The sequence below is a fragment of the Tamandua tetradactyla genome, chromosome 4 (assembly GCF_023851605.1).
Source record: "Tamandua tetradactyla isolate mTamTet1 chromosome 4, mTamTet1.pri, whole genome shotgun sequence".
Classification (NCBI taxonomy): Eukaryota; Metazoa; Chordata; class Mammalia; order Pilosa; family Myrmecophagidae; genus Tamandua; species Tamandua tetradactyla.
In genome coordinates this window covers 166,490,521-166,497,175 of record NC_135330.1, presented here as the reverse complement: position 1 = coordinate 166,497,175, position 6,655 = coordinate 166,490,521, and the positions used below count along the sequence as shown (strand labels likewise).

At 35.6% G+C, this 6,655-nt stretch overlaps 1 pseudogene; it reads left to right on the top strand.

Moving 5' to 3' along the window:
- The first annotated feature begins 3,719 nt into the window (after positions 1-3,719).
- Positions 3,720-4,799, top strand: LOC143680560 (ribosome biogenesis protein BRX1 homolog pseudogene; annotated as a pseudogene).
- The last annotated feature ends 1,856 nt before the right edge of the window (positions 4,800-6,655 follow it).

The window sequence follows — 6,655 nt, the reverse complement described above, 5'->3', positions numbered from 1 at the left end:
TAGATAGCTCATTACTAGTGTATAGAAACCCTACTGATTTTTGCATATTGATATTATATTCTGCTGCTTTGCCGAACTCGTTTACTAGCTCAGGTAGCTCTATTGTAGTTTCCTCAGGATTTTCTAAATATAGGATCATACCATCTGCAAATGGTGTAAATTTTACTTCTTCCATTCTTATTTTGATGTCTTTTGTTTCTTTTTCTTGTCCAATTGCTCTAGCTAGAATTTCTAGTACAATATGGAATAACAGGGATGACAGGCATTTTTGGCGTAGTCTTGATCTAAGTGGTAAAGCTTTCAGTATTTCATCACTGAGTATAATGTTAGCTGTGTTTTTTTTTTCATAAATGCCCTTTATTATATTGCATAATTTCCTTTGGTTCCTGCCTTTCAGAGTGTTTTATCATGAAAGGATGCTGGATTTTGTCAAATGATTTTTCTGTATCCATCAAGATGAGCATATAGTTTTTCCCTTTTGATTTGTTGATGTGTTGTATTAATTGATACAATTAATTAATTGTAATTAATTGATTTTCTTGTGTTGAACCATTCTTGCATATGTGGGATAAAACCCACTTGATCATGGTACATAATTCTTTTAATAAGCTGTTGGATTTGATTTTAAGCATGTTGTGAGGATTTTGCATTTTTATTAGTAAAATATATTGGGCTGTAATAGTCTTTTCTTGTGGTGAGGTTGGCTTCATAGAATGAAGGAGGCAGTGTTCCTTCTTCAAGTTTTGGAAGAGTTCGAGCTGGAATAGTGTTAATTCTTCTTGGAATGGTGGGTAAAATTTTCCTGGGAAGCCATCTGGTCCTGGGCTTTTTTGTTGTTGGAAGATTTTTGATAACTGATTCAATCTCTTTACTTGATTCAGTGTAGGTTGTTTGTGTGTTTCTAGGAAATTGTCCATTTCACCTAAGTTGTCTAGCTTGTTGGCATACAGTTGTTCCTAGTATCCTTTTATGTTTTTTTTAATTTAATGACCCCTTCTCATTTCTGATTTTGCTTATTTGCATTCTCTCTCTTTTTTGTCTTTGTCAGTCTAGCTAAGGGTTTGTCAATTTTATTGATCTTCTCAAAGAACCAACTTTTGATTTATTGATTCTTTTATTTTATTTTTATTGAGAAATCTTCACACACATACAGTCCATCTATAGTATACAATCAATGGCTCACAGTATTATCACATAATAGTGTATTCATCACCACCATGATTTTTAGAACATTTGTGTCACTCCAGAAAAAGGAATAAGAAGAAAAATAAAAAAAGAACAACTCATATATCCCACACCTCTTATCCCTTCCTCTCATTGACCACTAGTATTTAAATCTACCCAATTTTATACCCTCATTCCCCCTATTTATTTATTTATCATTTTTTTTACTCATTTGTCTATACCCTGGATAAAAGGAGCATCAGACACAAGGTTGTCACACTCACACAGTCACATTGTAAAAGCTATATAGTTACACATTCATCTTCAAAAATCAAGGCTACTGGAACACAATTCATCAGTTCCAGGTATATCTATGTATTATAAAAAGAGGATATTTATGTAATGCATAAGAATAACCTCCAGGATAACCTCTCAACTCTGTTTGAAATCTCTCAGCCACTAAAAATTTTGTCTCATTTCTCTCTTCCTCATTTTGGTCAAGGAAATTGACCAAATTCCACACTGTCCTCAGGAGGGGCTGCACCTCTCAGCTTCCCTAACAACAGTAAATAGGTAGATCTCTTTGCCCACATTTTCTCTAGCACTTGCTTCTCTCTGTTCATTTTTAAACAGTTTTATTTGCATATCATACAATCCAACCTAAGTAAATAGCTATGCGTTTGCCACCATGATCGATATGAAGACATTTCCTTTTCTTCCGCAAAGAATCCGTACCCTCCCTCATAGCCCCCGATTGTTGACCTTTAGTTTTGGCATAATGCCTTTGTTACATCCGGTGGGAGCATATTACAATGTTACTGCTGACTATAGACCCTAGTTTATAGGGTCTTATATAACATCCTATTTTCAACACCTTGCGATGTTGACATTCGTTTGTTCTCCCTCATGCAAAAATATTTTTATATTTGTACATTTAATCACCATCATTGTCCACTCTAGGCATTCCTAAGTTATACCATCTCAGTCTTTATCCTCCATCTTTCCTTCTGGTATCATACATCCCTCCAGCCTTTTTCCCTCAAGCATACTCATATTCAGCTTCATTCAGTATACTTATGTTATTGTGCTACTATCAGATAGTATTGTGCTATTTATTTCTGTATTGTTAAATCAGTCCTGTAGTACATTCTGTATTCCTTCAGCACCGAATACCCAATCTCTACCCTCTTTCTATCTTCTGATAACTTGTATTCTTAACTTTAACTCAAAGTTTTATCAATATTAGTTCATATTGGTGAGAGTATACAGTATTTATCCTTTTGTTTCTGGCTAATTTCACTCAGCACAATGTCTTCAAGGATCATTCACATTTTTACATGCTTTATAACTTTATTCTGTTTAACAGCTGTGTAATACTTCATCGTATGTATATACCACAGCTTGTCTGTTAATGGACATTTGGGCTGTTTCCATCTCTTGGCAATCATAAATAATGCTGCTATAAACATTGATATGCAAATGCCAGTTTGTGTCCTTGCTTTCAGTTCCTTTGAATATATTCCTGGTAATGGGTTTGCTGTATCATATGACAATTCTATACTTACCTTCCTAAGGAACCACTAAACTGCCTCCCAGAGTGGTTGCACCATTTTACATTCCCACTAACAGTGGATAACTGTGCCTTTTTCCCCCCACATCATCTCTAACACTTGTCCTTTTCTCTTTTTTTTGGCATGGGCAGACACCAGGAGTCAAACCTGGTCTCTGGCATGGCAGGTGAGAACTCTACCTACTGAGCCACTTTGGCCCGCCCTTGTTTTCTCTTTTTTTTATAATGGCCATTCTAGTGGGTGTGAGATATCTCATCTTGGTTTTGATTTGCATTTACCTAATAACAGTGAAGTTGAGCATTTTTTTCATGTTCCTTTTAGCCATTTGTATTTCCTCTTCTAATGACTGTCTATTTATGTCTTTTGACCATTTTTCTATTGGGTTGTTCATCTTTTTGCTGTTGAGTTGTAGAATCTCATTATATATTCTGGATATTAAACCCTTATCTAATATGTAGTTTCCATATATTGCTTCCTATTGCTTAGGAAACTTTCCTGACAAAGTTCTTTGAAGCATAAACGTGTTTAATTTTGAGGAGATCCCATTTATCTATTTCTTTTTTCATTGCTCGTGCTTTGGGTGTAAGGTCTAGGAAACCACCTCCAATCACAAGATTTATAAGATATTTCCCTACATTTTCTTTTAAAGGTTTTATGGTCTTGACTCTATTGTTTAGGTCTTTGATCCATATTAATTTTTGTATAGAGTGTGAGATATGGATCTTCTTTCATTGTTTTCACAAAATAAAATCTCCATTTGCTCCTGTTGCTACAGAAATAAACTGCTTCTTATAAATAGACTTTATGTGATTTCTCATGTAGTCCAAATTCTCTGCTTCCTAAATCCAGGGTAGTTCCTGATGTTGGTGTGGACACTGCTGCAAATCAACAATTTTTATTTTGCACATCAGGGTGTTTCTCACCATTAAGTGTACTTGTGGACAGAACTGGAAGGAAGGCAAAGCACAAAGACTGTTAGGCAAGATGGTGTTGGCCAAGAGGAAGTGGTATGAAGGGCTGGCGATCCAGGGCAAGAGGCCAAAAAGAAATGAGAAAAGTGGTAAGTCACTGGCTAAGCCACGAGACATAACAGAGGAAGCAGAAAAAGAAGAGAGAGACCAGAGACCGTATTCTAGGCCCTGTTTGCGAGGGCAAGTGGAAAAAATAAAGAATGGGTTCTCTTCTTTTCTTCCAGAGGAATAAATTTCAGAACAAGACATTTAATGAAAGACTTAAGAATGTTGATGCCTCATTTTAAAGCAATGCCAAGGTGGATCGTGAAGATAAGTTATGTTATTAATGAGGTCTGTGAAATGAAAAACGGCAATAAATGAATTTATTTTGAAGCTAAGAGAAAGTAAGATCTCTATATGTGGCTTTCATATTCACCTCATGGATGATCTGCTAAATTTCTTGTTCAAAATAGTCACACCTTAACTGAACTAAAGCTGATTGGAAACGCTGGGAAAAGTTCTCCGCCTCTTTTGTCTTTTGACACTGTTTTTGATGAGTTACCACATTATTTTTTGTTAAAAGAACTCTAAACTCAGATTTTTTTGTGTACTACGATATCATTCCAAAAGCCAACCATTTGCGAACAACGTGTTTACATTCGCCATGTTGGATAATAGGATGTGTTTTCAGAACTTCCAGATTATAGAAGATACTGCTCTTGTAGAAATAGGGCCTCGCTTTGTCTTAAATCTCATAAAGATATTACAGGGACGTTTTGGAGGACCAACTGTATACGAAAATCTTCATTACCAGTCACCAAACATGCTTTGGCATATCGTGAGATCCACTACTGCTTCAAAACATAAAGAGAAAGAGCAAGTAAAAGATGTGCAGAAACTGAGAAAGAAAGAACCAAAGGCTGTTCTTCCACATGATCGCACTGAAGATGTTTTTGCTCTACCAGCTGAGGAAAATCCCATAGAAATACAGTGGGTAAAACCAGAGCCCAAAGTCGACTTGAAAGTAAGAAAGAAAAGGATATACAAAGGGCAAAGAATGTTGAACCAGAAAATGAGCAGGGGAATGCAAAATGAATCGGTGGATAACTAATTTGTTCTTCGGTTATTTTATATTTATTTTGTATTCAATGTTGTAAATACTTTCACATTATCTAGAACTGTCTTATAGTTAATTGGTGTGGCATTTAAAAGAAAGAAAAAGCAAATGCTAAGGATTTCTTGTGGCTTTAGTGGTGTCTATGTTTTTCTAAAAAAATATCCCTCGGAGGGAAAAAAGGTATACTTTCTGGCTCTTCCAACGTCCAAGGCCACAGGATTTTCTCTCCACTTTCCATCACACACACCCTTACTGGATATCCTCTGCCTTTGGCAGCCTCTCCACCTATTTTGTGGTGTGCGGTTTTGTATTGCCTAGTTTCATCTTATGTGGAGTTTGCATATTTTATTCTTTATTCTCCTGTGTCTGCAAGATGATTTCCAAGAAGTCAAAGAAAATATTCTGACTTTATACCACCATCTTTAAACTGGAAGTTCGACTTATAAAAATGTAAAGACTAGTGGACTTTTTATGACATTATAACATCATATTGCAAGATGTTTATGCTAGTTCTGATAACAAAGATAATTTCAAGGACAGCATAATAACCAATATTTCCCTCTTACTTGGAAAAATAGAGTATCAAAACTAAAATTTTGGGGTGAGTTTTTCAAAAGCATTATCAGGTAATTTCACAATTGTATATGGAATATCTTGAGAAGTTCTTCTAATATCCTTAGTTTTCAAACGATTCAAATGTTCATTCAGCTTGTGATTTATAATGTCCTACAGGAAGAGAATATAAATAATATGTGGAGGAACTTCCATGATATTGAAGTATATGAAGCCAATTTATTGTGAGTGGGTCCTGGTTTGCCTTGTTTAATCAACCTATACAAACTTCAATTTTTTTTTTACCACGATGTTAATTTATACTGTGAATGCTAGTTGAGTATGTGAGAAGATTGTGGTAATTTTTAAAAATAAAAGACTGGGTATTAGGTTTTTCATCAGGAATTACCTCCTTAATTAAACCACTGTAATTAGGAAGAAAATAAGATAGGACCCATGTCATTTTGAAACCAGGAATGACACTCTACATAAACATTAACAGTTTCTAGAATTGATGTTGTTTTATTAAAACGTCACTTTGGACTGGAAAAAATATTTAAAAAATTTGTATTATAAATGTCTTGATTCTTAGAATTTTGGAGTACAGGTTTTTAGGAATTCCTCTGTTTCTCACTCTTCAAAGGAGAAAATCCTTTGCTTTTTGTGGCTTAAAAATAAAGAATATCTTTTAAGTTTCATCGAAAGAACTCTCTAATTGTTTGACATCCATATTTACTCTCACTTGAGGGTACTGTTGCATTAATGCAAAGTAATTAATCAAATGCAAAAAACCAAAACCAAAACCAAAACCAAAACCCTCCATCTCCAAACTTTAATGTGATGGTTTAAATGTAAGTACACAAATTCTTTGTTACTCCTTTCTTCAGTGGGTGAGTTCAATGCCCTCCTCCTGAGTTTGACCTGGACTTAGAGATTTGCTTCTGTTGACTAGAACATGGTAGAAGCAATGGTGTGTGGATCCCAAACCTAAGTAAACGATCATTGGCGGCTCCTTCCTTGATTTCTCTTGTGACTCACTCCCTTTGAAGAGAAGTGTAACTGTCATGTCATGAAGAAACTCAAGCAGCCCAAAGAGAGTACATGTGGCAAGATACTGAGACCTCCTGACAAGGATAGGAAATCGAGGTGTTTTTTCTAACAGACCTGAAAGTCACACTCTCCAGGCCCAGCTGAACTTAGACATGACTGAAGCCCCAGCCAATGCCCTGATTGCAAGCCCAGAGAGAGACCCTGAACCAGAACCACCTAGCTAAGCCACATCTGAATTCCTGACCCAC